This window comes from Actinia tenebrosa, unplaced genomic scaffold (genome assembly GCF_029948245.1).
Source record: "Actinia tenebrosa isolate PJP-AT-01 unplaced genomic scaffold, QUT_ActTen_1.0 PGA_scaffold1__47_contigs__length_23844297, whole genome shotgun sequence".
Lineage (NCBI taxonomy): Eukaryota > Metazoa > Cnidaria > Anthozoa > Actiniaria > Actiniidae > Actinia > Actinia tenebrosa.
Window position 1 is genome coordinate 1745784 of NW_028292578.1, and position 19750 is coordinate 1765533.

Genomic DNA, 19750 nt, shown 5'->3' on the forward strand with positions numbered 1-19750 from the left:
TGATCACTGAGAGGAAATGCATCGTGCGTAAGATCGCAAGTCACTTCCGTAACACCAGCTGAAACTATTATATATTTAAACATTCTCTTATTTCAGTCTTTTCCTTTCACTTTCTTGAAGTGTAGTTAAGGTTCGCTTGTGTTATATAAATTTTTGAACTTCGTGCATCTTAGAAATCATAACACAAAGTAAGCCAAGGTAAGCACTGAAATCTTTTTGGATTAATACATTAAAAATAGTTGTGAAGTGTGTTTTTAGCGATAACTGTGTTGAAAGGGATAAACTTCCTTTACAACCACCATAATTTCCTTTAAGGGCCTGAAACCTTGCAGTAACTGCAACCATTGTTTGCTTGTTCCGTTTGTTCTCTTTCCGTCCTCCCACGAAATAAAGGATTGCCGCCAAACGAACATATATAATTCATTTGCAGATCGATTGTGCACAAAACGACTATTCAAGCCACCAATCGTCTTGCTACATTATCTATACAGAGAAAAATACTGGACAAACGCAACGTTTAAGGTGAGTGAAGTTGATCTTATAAAAGTACTTCATAACCAAACATTTTGGTCTGTGATAGTTATATATAATTTTCGTTTTAAGGATTCTCTTCTCTATTGCTATAGAAAATTTAACTATGAGTGTTTGTATGTGCGTCGCCGGATGTCAGTCACTCAGTGACTTACGAATGTATCGGTTGAACGAAAAAAAAATTCGTATCGAACAAATCTTTTTTAAATACTGATTCAGTCATAGAATGAAACTTTATAAACTTATGCGAATCGCTGTATCGAAGAAGCTAGTCAGTAGTGGAGTCTCCGAGCTCAGTCAGCTCAATCATATTACCAGTTAAAATCGTTCTACGTCCGTCCTGTTAACTCTTTTTTTTTTTTTTTTCTCTCGTTTCAAAAAAGGCTCTTTTTTTAAAAAAAGTATTTTATCTTCCGTTGGCCTGATCTTCAAGGGATTAATTGTTTATCCTATTTTGCCGTAGGTATGATTACTCAAGAGGTAAAAACAAAAGAAAACCCGTATAACTATTTTTTTTAAGTATGGCCACAATGCATGATTACTTAAAATAATAGCATATGTGATTTTTATATTTTTATTTTCACCACTATAATTATGATTCACCACTATTTTACCAGGAGACGTTTCTTTTTGCCTCTTTTCTAGTGCTTTCTTGCATTTTGCGCAGCGTTCAAGTTTTTATGAAAACGATCGATATTCTAAAGACAAATGGAGTCAAGAAAAATCAGGATAAAACGAACAGCGTACAGGAAAACACGCTCGCAATCTATTTCCGTGACTTTTGTCATTAATGTAAACGATTCTATTCTAAAGAAGAGAAAAATCGAGATAAAACGCGCCTATACTAGAATAGCGCAGCGCACTGATTCTAAAAATAGCTTAAAGATTCGGACAAACATTGCATTCTGTTTAACCGCTACGAAGAGTATACGAACCGATTTTGTTATTTTTACTTAAAGTTACAAATAATAACCCATGTAAACTAAGATCAACTGCGATCGGCTGTGAAAATTATCTGCTGAAAGTAAACTTGTAAGTTTGTTTGTCCGAATTTCGCCTTTGTCTTTGTTTTTATGACGTCACGTTCGTTTGAAGCCAAAGTATTCGAAATAAATCTGGTTTCATAACCTAAAGTGTAAATTTTACCGATAAAATATGAAGATTTTGATTTTCAGTTGTTAGCTGCAAAAGAGTATTTTCAATGAGCTCTTGAAAAGGGATGTTTGCCAATATTTTAAAGTCTTTTTATGAACTATAAAGACTGCTTTGTTTGAGAGACTTATACGAGAAAGTTAACAGAACAGATATATAGACCTAAGGTAAGTCGTAGTGCTTAAGAAACCCAACTGAATAATATTTGTAGCACGGTCGAGCTATGAGTGCCAAGTCATTTTAGTTTGCTATTTTTAGTCAGCTACCAAAAGAAGTGGCCTAAGTTATTTTTGAATTAAGGAAGGATATATAATGACCCGTAATAGGATTTGTCCATTCACTAGTCAGATGGCCAGCTCTGATAGATTCCGCACACATCCTCTAGTTTTTTTTTACCAGTCTGATGTGTTGTCTACTGAGGTTAACCATGCAAATAGGAAACGTATAGTATGTATCATCCCACTTTCTTGCTCCAATGCTCAAATGCTCCTTGTATCCCACGAAAAGTTTACGCGGGTTTTTGATTGACAAACTTGATAGCATATTCGGTGTACACACGCAGCAATGGTGTGTCTGATATTGTTAACACAACCTATACTGATTTTAGAACTTTTTCTGCCGTCCATCTCATTTCAACCCCCTCGCCATCCCCCTCGGGTATGAATGCTAAATATCGTATGATAAAACTCAGCCGAGTCAAGTCTTCCCACGCATCAACAGAGAAAATCAAGCAATTATAAGCTAACATTGCAAACGTTGCATTCTGGCAACGAGGAGTGACAGCATTTTTTGACGTACGAGTGTCGCATGTCAACTCCAAGTGCAACCAGAAGAAAACCACCTCATCAATATTCAACGAACAAGAGCAAGAAAAGAAAAGAAAATATCAACAGAGAGTTCTGGAAGTGGAAATGGGTTCATTTACACCGCTTATCTTTGGGACCAATGGTGGTATGGGCAAGGAAAGCCAAATTTTCCTAAAAACTCTAGCGGATAAACTGGCGAACAAAACTGGACAAAGCTATTCTGACACAATAACATATATTAGAACAAAGTTGTCGTTTGAGATTTTGAAAGCTGTAATTACATGCATTAGAGGCTCCCGCACTCCTTTTTATAAGAACAACGAAAGTGACTTTCTATTGGACTTTAGCATTAATACTAACCTTGCCGATATTAGATAATTTTAGACTTTTTTATAATGCTTGTTTTTCATTTTGTTTTTTTCTAGTTTTTTGTAAATAGTAACTTTTTCTCTTTAAATTTTCACAAAGTACATAATGTAAATATTCTTTATTATTATTATTTTTTTTTTTAATGATTTTAATATTTTATTATCATTATTATTATTATCTTTATTGTTGTTGTTATTATTATTATCATTATTATTGTTGTTATTATTATTAAATTTTATTTTAAAAAAAAAATTATAAGCTAACATAATTGAACATTAGTACAGCTAGTAACCTGTAAAAATCATAACAATCGATGCCATAAAACTAAAGTAGAAAATCAGTAGATAAGACTCGCCGCGAAAACAAAAATAGCACGTATTAGATCCCGTCCACCCAAATTTATCCGGATATTTTTGAAAACGGTTTTTTCTCCTTAGAGAATTGGCCTTGGATTACACAACAGTTGAAAATGGATACGTCGTTTGGACGGGTGAGAACGTTTCCTAAAACGCTACTGAACTGTGGAGGAGTTTTTTTTTTTCTTTTTCTTGAACGAAAAACAAAATCGTTTTCTAAAATATTTGGATGCGTGTGAGCATTTATGGTCTGAATGAAACTTGTCTTGTTGCTTTTAATGCTATCGATTGGCAAAGCTTACTGCAAGCCGATGAATGATGACATTAGAGAGTTTTAGATCGACTTTTTTTCTCCCCGCAAACGGCAAACGTGACCACGTTTTCATCGTTTTCCTGTACTTTACTTACCTTTTACAAACCTTCTCACCAAAGACAAATATTCTTTTATTTTTCTACTACTTGGGCTTTTTTGCGATTCTTTTCAAGCTATTTAAAATAATTTTTAAATGGTCAACTGACGTTTCACGTTTGCCGTGAACGTAAATCTAAAACTCTGTATTTGCAATGCTTTTCCCCAGCTTTGTACTGATATAATTTTGCATTTAGATCTAGTGAACTAAAATTAGTTATTTGTAATAAGACAAAGCCTCTAAAAGTACCAAAACTATGATAATACTTGAAGTTTATCTGTTCAAGAGGGGAAAATCTGCATTGATGAATATCGACCAAGGGTTGTCGGCAAAACTGTTTTTTGTTACGTTTCTAGTTTTTTGTTTGTTTGTTTTTTGTTTTTTGTTTTGTTGTTGTTTTTGTTGTTTTTGTTTTGTTTGTTTGTTTTTTGTTTTTTGTTTATTATTCTTTTTCCCCTCACCCTTTCTCTCTTCTTAATCTAAATACGCTAAGCTTGAAAGCAATTATAGAATAATCAGAGAACGTTATCAAAATTCAAGGATAATTGAACATTAACCGGGTAAATAGGACTGATTGAAAAAGATACCCAACAACGCGTAGGAGGTAGACACAATAAACTCCCCACTCCCCCCATCGTTTATTTTTTATTTTTTAGCTAGTTATGGGAAAACAAGAACATTCGAAGAAAAAAATTAGTTGAGGGAAAGAAACAGGACAAGAATCCCATTTAAAGTTCCTTGATCGATTGGCTGGTGAAATAAATCAATTAGTGACGAGCTTTTGTGAAAATCGTTGGCATATTAATTTCAGTGACTTCAACAATGGTTTTGCTAGTAACTAAAACCATGTTCTCATACTATGAACTATGAAGCTTTGGATGATAGCAACCATACTCAAAGCTATATAATAAGCACAAGAGATGGCTCAGAATTAGAAGCTAAACTTTCATAAAATCATAAAATATCACTCACACACACACACACACACACACACACACACACACACACACACACACACACACACACACACAATTTGCATTGGACACAAATTCTTCCAGCAACATAATTATATTAGCAAATATTTTGTTAAGCAAATGATTCAGAATAGCGGCTACGAAAATATTACAAATAGCATGCTGTTTAACATGCTATACTTGACATAATTTGCTTTTAATATAGTTTACATTTTCGTTTTGTTCCAATTAATTTTTTCTTGTTTTCATTTCGTTTCGTCTCTTTCTTTTCTCTCAGTTTACTTTGGTTTTTGTTTTGTTTTGATGTGGATGTGTAATTTTTTTTCTCAATAGAAAGTTCAGGTAATAATACGTTGAGAAAAAACAAGTGAAAACGTTCGAGTGACCTAGCATTATAATTTATGTATCCTAGACGGTGAAGTAGTACTTAGGCTAATGTCATTATTTTAGGCTTCTAGAATGACTCTAAGTGATTATGCCACTCGATATGCCATGCTTTGTACTATTTAACGTTACTGTGGCATTCTAGACACAGTCGTTGTGGAGTTAAGAATGGAATATTCTCTTTGAAAAATACTCCTTTCAAGTAAGTTATTTCTCTATCTAACTTTTAAAGATATGCTAAGTTAAGTTAAACCTTTTAAAAGACTTGCCTCCCATAGCGGGAAAACTTCGAAACCTGACTGACTTTCTTGTTAAATCTGAAATGTCTAAAACTACATTAATCGCTATTCTTCCAAAATCGCGAGCAAAAGAATAACAATCAAATCCATAGATAGACGACTTATTGAATTCGCTTTTTGCTTAAGAAAAACTGAAGTCCAAGCGAAAGGTTCAAGGTGGTTTTGGTGACTTTAAAGTTTTGCATTCCCGACTTAAGACACGGTATCGCAGCCACACGGAAAATCTTAGTTCCATGTTTAATCTTGATGTAGAACATAGTTAACTATGTGTAGACATTAATATTATTATTATTGTTATCTTAAAAACTCAGTTAACAGTAACGGGCTCAGCCAGGAAACAATAATATCGTGACACAAAAGCAGTTTGTTTATTTACCTGACCGAGTGATGTAAACAACTTTGTTTTGATTTTCGTTTTCGGATTTGGTTTTTGGTTGTTGTTTTTTTTTTTTTTTTTTTTTTTTTTTTTTGGTTAAAATTTTAATAATTAGCACGTCTAACAAAACAGAGAGCAAAAATAGTGCTTCGTCTTTCAATTCCAATGACACGCCAGAAAAATGTTTTATCTATGATTCAACTAGTAGGTGAGTAGCTTTATTATTTTTCTTAACGAACGGGCAGGATATAGATAAGATTTCTCTGACTTTTGTTCGATATTATGAAGAGGTATTAAGATATAGCTAGAGTAAATCAGAAGGGAGCTTCCTGCATTATTTCTGATGGCGGGATCGGCGCTTAAAATGTAGGATACTTAAAGATGAGGATCATAAACGTTCTGTGTGGAAAATAGGGATACAAAAATCAAGAAAGATAAAGTACAGCTTTATCATATAATTATCCATAAAATACCTATATTTCTCCTTTTCGAAAAACTGATATTTTCACATGTGAAAATAACATGTTATTTTCACATGTGAAAATATCGTTACCATGTGTATTTAATCTATTAGTTTATAAAAACTTTTTAAAAATAATAAAAAGCTTGTTAAGTTGATTTTATGGATAATCGTATCTCCGCGCGCCCATGTAATATCCTCTATATTTTTGCTACCTGATCCCAGCAGGATTTTGACTATAGGATGAAGAAGGATGAAAATAAACTAGTAAAATCTAAGGTTTTTAGGTATTAAGTTGTTTTAGGAAATGCCAAATTAATCGAAAAAGTATATGTAAAACAATAGGTCGCTACTTTTTATGGTATCATGATCAGTAAGAACGAAGTGAATGCGAAATTCAAAATCGTGGGAGAGTTATTTTAGAACATTTAAATGCGAAAGTCAAACAAGAAAATATGCGTAAGATCGACAATGACTTTTAATGAGATCAATTCAGATCGGAATGAAATTATGATTTAGTCATTAGGAATCAAAAGTTTGTGGAAATGTAGGAACTAATAATGAGAAAGAATATATTTGACGTTGTTCCGTGGCCTCGTTTTGTTCAAGAGCAAGACAAGTATCCTTCCAAAATGTTAGATTGACGATGTAACAATATTTTTCTCCTTATTGAGGCACATTGAGACGTTTACTAAATGTAGTCTCGCAGCCAGTAGCCGAGACTTGTGTGCGTAGTCGTTGTAACACACACGTTTCACACTTGGTGTTACGTAGTAAATTTTTTTTGTTGATTTTTTTATTAGCTGTAGGCTGATGTCAATGAGACAAATAGACCAGGAATGTTTGCACGGCGATTTTCCGCTAAAGACTTCCCCGTATAATAACCATTTAGTATTATACTGATTCTCATTTCTTTAGAACCTTGAATGCATTTAATTTATTGTAGGTCACCGCATTAAAAATCTTTTATTTCACTATGTTTAAAGCGGAAATGTTCGTTTCTGAAGACCCATTGGTGCAAGTAGTTTTGAAACGATAGATCAAGGTTTACAATAGCGCAGCGCACTGATTCTAAAAATAACTTAAAGATTCGGACAAACATTGCATTCTGTTTAACCGCTAACGAGGATTATACAAACCGATTTTATTATTTTTACTTAAAGTTACAATAATAACCCATGTAAACTAAGATAAACTGCGATCGGCTGTGAAAATTATCTGATGAAAGTAAACCTTTGTCGCCTTTGTCTTCGTTTTTATGACGTCACGGTTGCGCTGCGCTATTTTCGCAGTCAAGAGTAAAGTGCGTCTACCCCACCGTAGCCACTTTACTCCTAATAAATACAGCAACATACCGCAGGGACTTTTAGTTTCGAAAGCCCACAAACCCTGTTACCCCGAGTTAAAGAAAAGCCAAATCCAGTGGCGGTGTTTTACAAAGGTAAGATAAGAAATTTGTGTGGTCACGGTAGCGGCTTGTCGCTCTGTAACCTTTGAAATCAAAAGGATGTTTTTGATTAAATTTGTTGCAAGGCAACGTTAACGAACGGATCTGATATACAAAGGCTGATGGGCCATAAATTTTGAAGTCGCTCGTTACTGTGTTCCTAAAAGAGCTATTAACAGGGGCTTTTAAGTAAGGTTGATGTATCAATGCATTAAGGTAATTGGTTAGTCTAGAGAGCGTAATGTGCAATGGAGAGGTACACTCAAAAGTAGCAGGATGGGATACCAAATTTATGAAGAAAAAAAAAACAAAAAAAAACAAAAAAAAAACGTAAAAAAAAAAAAAAAAAAACAAAAAAGGAAAACAACAACAAACAAACCGAACTACAACAAAAACTGCAAAACTTGAAAAAGCTTATGAGATAATTTTTGAATCTTCTCCGATCTCCCACGATTTTTCGTTAATGACCGGAGTGCGATAAAATGGCCGCTCTATCTTATCAGTAGTTAACTCTATCTTTCCGATCAGGACATTTCATTCATCAACAACGGTTTCATTCAAGATTACAGGACGTGCATTGTTTGTGAATGGTATTATTGTGATTTCAATGGTAAATGAGCCGCCTATCATTTCCCATTATTTGACTCTTAGATCACGGAACAAAACAGTTGTCATAATGGTGCATTAAGTGCTTGTAGAAGGAGGGATCCATCCATCCATCCATCCATCCATCCATCCAAAAAGATGCTTTTTTGAAAAAAAAAAATCAAAATCCATATTCAAGTGTCTTCTCATGCACAACTATTACTGAAACAAAGAAATGATACTCTAGAGAATGACACGTGGAATGAAATGAGAAAACATTACTCCCAAGGAAAAGAGGTCTATTCTATAACCGTTTCCTTTTATTCTAATTCGAAAAGTAAGCAATATAGGCTATTATATTTCGTTAAACGAGTTAAATAGATCACTCTGTAGCACACGCTATTATTGAAATATGTTAGAATATTGAACACCATGGATATCGATAGAGTTCTAGTAGCGCGCTTGTGTTACATAACGAAATAAAATCTTGATCTATTATCAAAGATGTTTAATTTGTAAACATGTTAAAGTGCTTTCAGCCTCTGAGTAGGTACTGTAGCTATTGATTTTATCGCTTTTAACGAGCAGTACCTGTATAATTACGAAACGGGAGATAAGTCATCGATGCATTTACCCGCCCAATTGAGCAACCTAACTTGGGCGCAATGTGTTTCTATTTCATACCATGCATTCGCGTCATGTCCTCAGTGAGAATAAGATTCATTGGTGCAGTATTAATGCCCAGGCATATTGCCTTTGCTGCCTGATTTGCATCCCGGTAACGCTTACGAACTAACGTATACGTTAACATCGACGTATTAAACAAAATCTGAATCTACATCTGATTCTAGAGAGAGTATCACGTGGTCTGGAATGGGCCGGGTCAGGTAGCAATGCAATACTTGTCAGTGTTGTGAGGATTAATAAAGTAATACCGAAGTATTCCTTATAATTAGGATGACGACCCTAACTTCAGGGAAATAGCCGGGGATTAATTCTATAGGAAAAGAATCATTGAGGAAGTAGATAATAGTGCGGAAATTTTTCAAGGCACGCACCTTTAACTATATGTTATCATCTATGTGTGGTAATGGAAGCGTAGGCGAGCATTAATGACTGTGATCGTAGAATAGGTAAATGACTCATGAAATCGATAGTTTTAGCTTCTATCAGACGTCAGTAAAACAAAGTGATTTTTTCCCATGGTAAACAGGAACTATTAAAAACTGGTTTATATAAAGGCGGTCTTGTCTTAGGATTCGAAAGCCATACGGTTGCAAGATTAAGATTTAAGGCATTTGGTCAGGAGGATTTTCCTCCGGTTTTCAGTTTTCAGCCAAGAGGTTGTTTCAGGGTATCGATAACAGAAGGTTTCTTAGGAGTGGTGAACTCAAAATGATCACAACAAGCTTCTGAATTTTCGACCTGAAAGACTCTCGGATCACCTATCAAAAAAAAAAAGAGTCAATTGGGGTTTTCAGCCATACTTATTGTCATACATGCATTACAAAAAATTTCACTTCCTAAAAACAAAAATTCTACTCGTTTTTTTTGTTTTTGTTTTGTTTTTTCAGCTCCAAATAGTGCTGCCATGATATCCCCTATACAACTGATAATTTAGCAAGTTACAGTGAGAAAAGAGAGAAAGTTATAGTTATAATATGGAAGATTTTCCAGTATCAAAACGAACAGCATTCGATATGAACTAACTGAACTAACCAAAGAAAACTAATGGTTGGACTAAATACTCAAGTAACTTTAACTGTAACTCACTCAAAGCTTTCAATTGAAAGAACATATTTGTCATTTGAAATGAGGGAACCGGATATTATAAACGTCCTTGAGGTTGTGCGGGTTGACAGGAAAATTGACTAACGTTCTAGCAAAAACTCACGCTTACTCGTCACGACTACCAAGGCCTTTTTACTGCAATCCAGGATTAGCTTCCCGTGAAGTTCAATAAATGAATTTACGTAACTAGAATAACTATGAATCTTGGGCCCCACACATTTGACAAATATTTGTTTTTGCTGATTATTGCGGATAAGCACGTACAAGATAACAGAACGTTATTCTATTTTTAACATATTTTATCGAAAAAAATATTCTATCCTTAGAACCTAAGCCAATTTTAGCTGCTTTAATGATTGAATTCTTATTGTTGACATTAGTTTATCAGTTAAATGCGCTGAACCAAAGAATACAGCGATGTCGTAGGCAGACTAGGCAGGAAAAATGCAATGAACCTATTCGATAACTTTTTTTTTTTTTAATTTCCAACGGAAAATTTTAAAAAATTTCGCCCTATATGGTGGCTGTGCCGAAACCCTTACATAAAAACGGGCAATTAAAACGAAAGTGCTACTAGCACATGAATTGACGTTCTCACATTCTCTCTATGCAACGGGGAAAGGCCTCAGTGGAAATGATTATTACCATTAGCATTTTATCGACACCTGAAACATCCCCTGGGCTGATCAAAGTCAGGGCACAAGTAAATGACTAATTGAATGGGAATTTATCTTGTTTTGCGGAGGAAGAAAAACCAAACTGAACCCTGAGAAAAACCCTCAAATTGAGGGAGAGACTCAACGAAACTCTATTTATATAATATGACGTTGAGTCCAAGAATCGATTTTTTTTTTTTTTTTTTTTAATTTTTAATAATGACCCTCACAATGAAAACCAGTGGAAAACAATTAATGAAAATTAAAATTTTGAAATAATTTAAAAGAAATATTGAACTATAGAGTATAGTCTAAAAGACTCTTTTTTTGTGTTATACTTTTTTTATGGATGCTCATGATGAATTATAGTGATAAAACAGTACTAAACTAGGGGTGGTTCTGTAGGTTCCATTAATTGCCCTATTTTACTATGACGTCACATCAAAACAATCTATTGTTTAAACACAAAGGATCATGGTTGTCGGAGTGGGCCATTTTAGTTTAAACTGTTTCGCTAGGAGCAAATTTTGTTGAATTTTCTATTGGATTTGGCGATTCTACATCCCCCACATAAACAAGCATTGACGTCATAATGAAATAGGGCAATTGAACCCCTCTTTTGTGAGATCTTGTGAAGTCAATCAATAGATCAATCATGTTCTTTACGCTCAGTAAAACGAAATTGACACTCCCCTTTGTGAAGCCAATCTTACCAGCTTTTTGCGCGTGGTGGCCATTTTGGAACTCCCACCCTCCCCCAGTTATAAAATATACAAACTGGAACGTAACTGAATCAAAGGAAGGAGTGTTTGTCTATTACAAGTTGACAGTTGAAACACAATTTATTTTTCATATGTACTAGAAACAGTTAAAAAATTCAATCAAGATTAAAAGATTCTTCTTCTAAATTTAGGGCATAATCTAGAAACCTTTTTTTCCTTTTTTATGCTTTTCTTATTGATGGTCATGGCGAATTATGGAAGTAGGGGTGAAAATAGAGAACCTGGAAAATAAGAATTAAACGAAGGAGTGTTTATCTATAACAAGTTGACAGTTGAAAAACCATTTATTTTCGATGTGTACTGGAGACATAAAAGTTTTGTGGCTAATATCTTTTGTCCGATGTTAATCCCGATTTATTTAATGTAATGTTTCATCAAGTGACTTTTTAAAATGATCTTTTAGTAATTTGAGGCTTCCTAGGAAAGCAGCTTTAATTGCATAAGAAATATGTACAAATGAATGGTTGAAAGTTAAGTTTATTTGTTTTTCTTTTCTTTTGTTTTCCTACATATTGTCTTTTAAGTAAATTTACTTTAACGGGGATAAAACGACCAAACAGTTTCTTAAACACAGATTTTTTGTTTGACCTCTGACCAAACAGTTTTTTAACAGATTTTTCTTCTCTTTTTGAATCTCTTGAAAAAAATTAACCAAACAGTTTTTTAACATTCTTTCTTTCTTTCTTTCTTTCTTTCTTTCTTTCTTTCTTTCTTTCTTTCTTTCTTTCTTTCTTTCTTTCTTTCTTTCTTTTTTTTTTTTTTTTTTGATTTTGAAACTCTTGAAAAATAATGGCAGTATAGAAAAATATGTTGGGAGAGAGATTTTTTTAAATATCTCCGAACAAAGTTTTTAAGATCTTATCGGGGAATTCTTCCAGTAGCAGGGCAAATGTATCGAACCCTCCTGAAGAAAACATCAACAGTAAACAAACTACTGACATACAAGGAAAAATATTCAAATATTGTACAAAGCACTTATGAACCTTTTAAATGAGTCTTGAAATATAACTCGTACTTAAAACATCTTTTAGGCAGTCGATGATTAAGGTAATTACCTGATTTTAAAGTTTTGGCCTATTTTTTATGAAGCTATAGTCGAACGAGGATGGCGGGAACATAACCCTTATATCTTGTAGATATGTCTAAATTATGTCAAAAGTATCGATTTTTCTTGTACATTTATAATTTGCGTTGAATTTTTTAGAGGTAAAAATATGTCATAAATTAGCCTCGGAGGTCAAAAGGAATACAGTAATGATGAGCCATTAGTTAAGGTGTTACGAACAAGTGATTGTGTTGCCAAGTAATTTCGAACTTTCGCCACCCGATTGTTGACGGGTTAATTCGCTGACACCTAGTATAAATAGGACAACAGAGGCGCGGAGTTTATTCATCCAGATCCATTCTAGTACTTACTTACAAGTGAAGAAACACGGTACTCAACTGCTATAGATAACGTATCATAAATCGTAAGTGAATCCTCTGTCATTTGTGTTGAAAATTTTGTTTTTAAATCATAAATTCATGAATGAAATTTCTTAAAATTCATAACATCTATTATGACGCATATTATTAGCTGTTTAGACCTTCTGTATTTAGTACAAAAAGATTGAAGATAATGCACTACTCTTTCATGTAGAAGGGTAAACTTCTTTTACATCGTCGAAGTAAACAATTTATAAACTGAGCATAAAAATACTTCTCTATATCAGCACACAGCAGCACCCAGTTTATCAATACGGGATGTACGGGATAATAACCCCGCCATCAGAACTATGATTTGTAATTTTCTTCTGAAATGTCCCTCAATTCTTCAGCAAATCATAATGCTATAATTCATGTTATAGTTTTTATTCTCAGAGCGTCGTTTTCACCCTCGGTTCTCAATAAAACCAGAGAGGTTTAAATAATATTGCGCCTTGAAAGATAGATCAGTGATAGTACCAGTTAATCAAATTGAATCATATCAGGAAGAATTTCACATGAATCGTTTTTAATTTGAAAATTTGAGTTTTTTTGTAACTACATCCCGGTTATGAAGCTGTGTCAAAGAAAGAGAAAAAACTAGGAATTAAACAAAAGAAGTAAAGTTCGAAAGGTTTTTGTCTTTGCCATGTATTAACACCGAACCAACTAAAGAAACACGAAAAAAGAAAGAAAATAATAGCGTATTAACACTGCGTAAAAAAGGCCATTGTTTTACTTGTTTCAAATGAAATCAGTACCGTATGTATTACAAGCAAGATCGCAGTTTATTCTATTGTTTATAATGTAACGAAAGAATAGGGTACAACGTGTTCATTTACATATTCAATCAAAAATACAGTCCTTTGCCAATTAACAGTTTTGAATATAGCTCATATTAAAGTCAATGTACGACTTCAACGACAACGAGAAAATTTCGCGGTCGTTAAAAATTTGTCCTGCGAGGCCATCGTCAAATCGCTATTTTGACGTTTTGTGAACAGTCAATCAAAGAGTGAAAGAACAGATCGATAGAATCAAATATCAAATCTTTTCATTGAAACGTTAAAACGTATTTGAATACGTTCTCCTGACAGTCACTTAATCTTAAAGCTTTTTCATTCAAGTTGCTACGAAATACTGCGTTTTTACTACCACTTTTATCACCATGACAACAATTGCGTGGGAGAGCGCGCGTCAGCTGGATTTTTCCCGCCAAAAAACCCTGGATTTTCAGGAAAAAAAGTCCAAAAATAATCTAATGAAACGTAAGACATTATGATCTTGTTTGGTATCTTTTAAATCTGATTGCTGTAGTAGTCTAGTAGTTTTGAATTGAATTTTGGATCTTGTTCTTTTGTTTGTCTGCCTAGTTACCTTATCAGGAGCTGGATATGTAAAAAAAAGCCGAAGTCTCTTAACTTCATTTTGTAGATTCGTTATCATTAGTCTCTAGTTGAATTAATGATCGGTAACTGATAGGAAAACTTATAAAGCCGATGTTTTTTGTCTTGATAGCAGCTAGTAAATTAAAAGAAATATGAAAGCCAAGATATCTCATATCATTTTTTTGTATGTATTTTCACTTTGATACACATTTATAAGACATAATATATGTTTTGATTTTTTTAGGTAAGGTAGAAAGAGATCAATAATAGGGTTAAACAACATCTACCTTTCATTTTCACTACTAAAAGAAGTATACAAATACAGAAAACTAAAAACAAACAACATGTTCTAAGATCAAATTGTTTGGGGATCATAAGTTCGAGAAAAAGATTTCAAATTTTTTTCAGAAAACAACTTGAACCATTTAAACAGAAACCGTTCATTTTCGCTAAAAGAAGTGTAAAAATACAGAAAACTACTATAAAACAACATTGTGTATGCGAACAACATGCTCTAAGATCCGATCATTTGGGGGTTATAGGTTCGGGAAAACATTTTGTCGCAGTAGAACTAAAACCAGCAGTGTCAGTATTTATTCTAACGGTAAGAGTTAATAAAAATTAACAGCGGGTAGATCAATAAAAACAGAACCGAATGAAGAAACGAGGGCGTCTTGTGAGAACTCCAGACTGCCCTACAGCTGGAAAAATACCAAACTACTTGAAATCATTTCTACTTTTAGAAATGTTAGTTTTATCAGTCTTTACAGAAAATTTTGACTAATAAATATTTTACCGTGGGATATAACCTGAGTGAATATAGAAAAATAGCTATAGTGCTACTTGGAATAAAAATCGTCCGAAATGTCAAATTCAACCAAAATTTGACTGACTCCTTTAATGAAGTTAAACATTCTCAAAATATAATACTTTTGATCGGAATATCAAGAAAAGACTACACCAGTTTTTATTAGAGCCTTATAGATTGTTCCAGTAACGTTTCAGGGATCCTTATTAAAGCATCGTGTATACGAGGCTGATATGAATATACCAAAGAAGTCATACTTTTTCTCGATGGAATTTGTAAAAATTCTTTCGTATTTTGATGTTAGCCTCGCATGTAAGATAATCTCAAGGTTGCATTAAATTTTTGATAATGTTCGCCCAACGTTAGCACTTTAAAGCCCCGTTTACACTAGCGATTTTTGCGGCGATTTTGTCCATAATAAATAATGGTAAAGAATTTACTTGTTAAGTTTTATTCAGGATACCAAGATTTTCCTAGACGAATGTCTCTTTTGAAGGATGAGACAAAAGATTTAATAGTCCCGAAAATTTCAACTGAAAAATCGCCGCAAAAATCGCCAGTGTAAACGGGGCTTAAAGACGACATGCACTGATTAACGGGACCAATAACGGTTGATTCCAGAGCTTCGTTCATTTACGTTGTAATTTCCCTGAAGTATAATTTTCCAATTTGTCACACGTTTTCCTAAATACAAGCTGATTTTAATAAAGAAATATTGGATCTCCGGACACTTCAAGAGTAAACGGAAGAAAATATAACGATAATTTACCTCGATAAGATTTGGAATTAAAGTTTTTCCCCTCTAGAGCGGCGATGACAGTCAAACAATTTCAATTAAAGAGTGTTTTTCTTGTCAGTTAGTAATCTTTTTCGTAGGATCCGAAAGGAAGGAAGAAGGGAGGAGTTAAATACTGATAGGATGGACTAAGTTTGGATATTAAAATCCGGTTAAAAAGCTTATAATTTTTGTCAAATTTTGAGGAATTCAAGGGGAAATTTTAATGAAAAATGAAACTAAGAGAGTGGATTAAGAGAGTGGATAATACTGTATCTTTCACATTTGACTTTGTTAATACGAAGAGTCTTAACTCATTTTCATTAAACATAAATACTTATTTCTTTTCGAGAATTGGGAAATTTAAAAGATGTTTTTGAGCTTAAAATGTCAAATATAGTTACAAGTGTACAAATATTACAAAATGAAATGTTGACATTTCGCGTTGATCTTGAAATATATTTATCGTTGCAATTGATAAGCACCAGTTTTTCAATTGACGTCATTTGAAATCACAGTTTATATCTTTTATATCAATTTTGAAAGTCATTTCGTTCTTTGAGGCCCGTCAACCGACTTTTCATGTTTCTTGTAAGACCGCGTTCGACAAAAGGCGATAAAATATTTTAATGAAAGTCCTGCTGTTTTCCTTTCATCAAGTCAATGTTATTCCTCGATTACAAGATATGTTATAAAGTTTGGTTTTTAGGAACTTATTTCGACATATTGGAGTGTTATTTGAGTTATTTGCTTCCGTTGTAATGACATATAACATCTTAGCTTTCAAATAAATAGAACCATTGAGTCGAATTTGACCAATACTGATAAACGCGGGCTTAAAAGAAAAAGGTCTTAAAACTGCAAAACATACAAGTTTCTTGTGGTAGGTAGGCCTTATGGTCCATACAAATATCTCAAAGGTTTTTACTTTCTTACGTGGTTGGTAGCCGTGCTTTTGTTACGCATTTTAAGACCCCTTTCCTGCAGAAAACCTTTTCACTTCTGTTGCTTTACCAAAGAATACGTCTTTTGGGTTTAAGAATCTTCGAAATTAGGTCATTGAAGTTCTCTGAGCTTTTAATTTGTTTAATACTAGTTTTCATTTTGTTAGGTTTCATTTGTCATTTGTTTTGTCTTACTTTTTTGTTTTTGAGTAAATGTATGTGGGTCTATATACATTCTCTGAGAGTTTAGAAAAACCCATTCAAGTTAATAAAGGGACAGTGTCACACTACATTTATCTCCATTCCTATTTACTCTTTTACCTTCGTAACTGCTCTTGTACAGTGTCAGAATATCCCCAGAATATCGTAGTATATGTAATAATAATTTTCCTCCATATTGGATTGTGGATGTAATGTCTACGTTTTGATCTTGTTTATTGCAGCATTAACCATGGTTTCCAAGATAACACTTTCTATTCTTATTGTGGCGGTTTTATTGATCGCCGAGACAACCTGCGCACCAGCAAATGAAGTCAGCAGGCGACATATGCAGAAAAGAAATTTGTTCCGCTCATTCTGGGTAAGTTTTACATTCACTAATGTACTGAATTAACTATGACAAGCATTGCTGTAATTAATGTCATTAGTCTAACAAATACTCCCTTTGACCTCGTGTTGCATTCAATACATTCAGTATCTGGGACGTAAAAGAAACCCTGGCAGTGACCACCCTTATTGCTTAGACCTCATACTAACCACCCCTCGTTCATATCTCATTGTAAAGCGCATTTGAACTTATCCATATCTGTAGCCCCTTATACCTCATGTCACATTCATTCAGTATCTGGACCCCCTTTGACCTCATGTTCCATTCATTCAGTATCTGGACCCCCTTTGACCTCATGTTCCATTCATTCACCATCTGGACCCCCTTTGACCTCATGTTCCATTCATTCACCATCTGGACCCCCTTTAACCTCATGTTCCATTCATTCAGTATCTCTGAATCCCCTTTGACCTCATGTGCCATTCATTCAGTATCTGGATCCCCTTTGACCTCATGTGCCATTCATTCAGTATCTCTGAATCCCCTTTGACCTCATGTGCCATTCATTCAGTATCTCTGAATCCCCTTTGACCTCATGTGCCATTCATTCAGTATCTGGACCCCCTTTGACCTCATGTTCCATTCATTCAGTATCTCTGTATCCCCTTTTACCTCATGGTCCATTCATTCAGTATCTGGACCCCCTTTGACCTCATGTTCCATTCATTCAGTATCTCTGAATCCCCTTTGACCTCATGCTCCATTCATTCAGTATCTGGACCCCCTTTGACCTCATGTTCCATTCATTCACCATCTGGACCCCCTTTGACCTCATGTTCCATTCATTCACCATCTGGACCCCCTTTAACCTCATGTTCCATTCATTCAGTATCTGGACCCCCTTTAACCTCATGTTCCATTTATTCAGTATCTCTGGATCCCCTTTGACCTCATGTGCCATTCATTCAGTATCTCTGAATCCCCTTTAACCTCATGCTCCATTCATTCAGTATCTCTGGATCCCCTTTGACCTCATGTTCCATTCATTCAGTATCTCTGAATCCCCTTTGACCTCATGATGCATATATTCTTCATGTCATTCTTCTATTGAAATGTCTCAGCCAGTGATTGACATTCTTTTCATCTTCCGGCTTAGAAACGAGATTGCAGAACACTTGGTCAACCTTGTGATCAATACGATCCCACCACATGTGTATGTGAAGGATACAACTTGGTCTGCGAAGATATCAGCGGTTCTGCCAATTTTTATTGCGTTCTATCAGGAAACACAAAACCTCAGTAACAACCTGACCCAGCCGAAGACGACAAATAACTGATTTCAGCTTCTCAAATAACTTGAAATAAATTGATGAATTACTGGATATAAAATAAGTTCTAAAATTTAAATAAGCCCTCTATGGGTTTTCTAGGGAAACCTAAACACTACTGATTGCTTAAAACTTAATGCGCGAGTATGTCGTGACCGTAAAAGACCTTGTCTGAGATAGCGAACACGGTGTATTATGGTCTAGTCTTCGGTACGAACATCTTTTGTTCATCATGCCTTATATGGTGTTGTTTGTACCCAAGCTAGACCATAATGCATCCTGTTTATCGAACTAAGAAAAAGCCTATGGGGATGATCCTAGATCAGTAGTTTGGTACCATGGTTGGGCCTTGAATAGCTATAGGCTTTCACAGTCACAGTTTGGCTTGCTTTAAGGTTAAGCAAACAATATATAAGCTTTACTCACAACATTTCATCATTTTATTTCAAGTTATCTATGCATTTGGCATTGCAGTGAATGAAAAGACAATTTATTCTGGGATACGTACTCGAATAAAATTCAAAAAACTATTATTATTACCTTGGTGACAGTGTTCCTTTTCCTCAGAAACTCTGATATAACCCCGACAAAAATGCTTTGTTTTAATATATTCTTTACGTGACTTAGCAAAGGCTTGGTTGAGGATTATCTTATTTATTTATTTAGTAATTGATTCCTGAAATAATATGTATATCGTGGAAATAATAAAGACTGGAAGGTTACGAAAGGTGTCGTGCTTTACTTAACACAAAAAAAAAAGCTTCGAAAATACTGCTCTATAACCATGATGAAATATTCCGGAAAACGAAGAGAAATAGTTACAGGTCTTGCAACGCGACGCGCAAAAGTATGACCACGTTAAAAAGACTTCTGTGCACGGGCTATTTCCTGCCAAACGAGCTTTTACACGCCTTATTATTATTTGAAGGGGGCATGAATATTATCATGTCGCAACAACAATCCTCCAATCCCCAAAGGAACACGTAATAACCGATTCCTTTTAAAAAACATTAAAAAACTCAGGGAAAAATTAACATTATTCATAGCAGCGGAGAGAACTGTGCGCGTTAGAAAAAAACATGGCCCATCAAGGAGTTTCCTGACAACCATGGACAACA

The 19750-nt window shown here is 34.3% G+C and overlaps 1 long non-coding RNA gene across 5 annotated transcripts; it reads left to right on the top strand.

The window, feature by feature from the left end:
- The first annotated feature begins 55 nt into the window (after window positions 1-55).
- Window positions 56-19359, top strand: LOC116289138 (uncharacterized). 5 transcript variants are annotated; one of them, XR_016120282.1, is made up of 4 exons: window positions 56-198; window positions 431-522; window positions 17201-17337; window positions 18461-19359. It is a non-coding gene; the product is annotated as an uncharacterized LOC116289138 (long non-coding RNA). The 5 variants fall into 5 exon arrangements; XR_016120283.1 differs by lacking the exon at window positions 56-198 and having other exon boundaries at window positions 313-522; XR_016120285.1 differs by lacking the exons at window positions 56-198; window positions 431-522 and adding an exon at window positions 5050-5184.
- The last annotated feature ends 391 nt before the right edge of the window (window positions 19360-19750 follow it).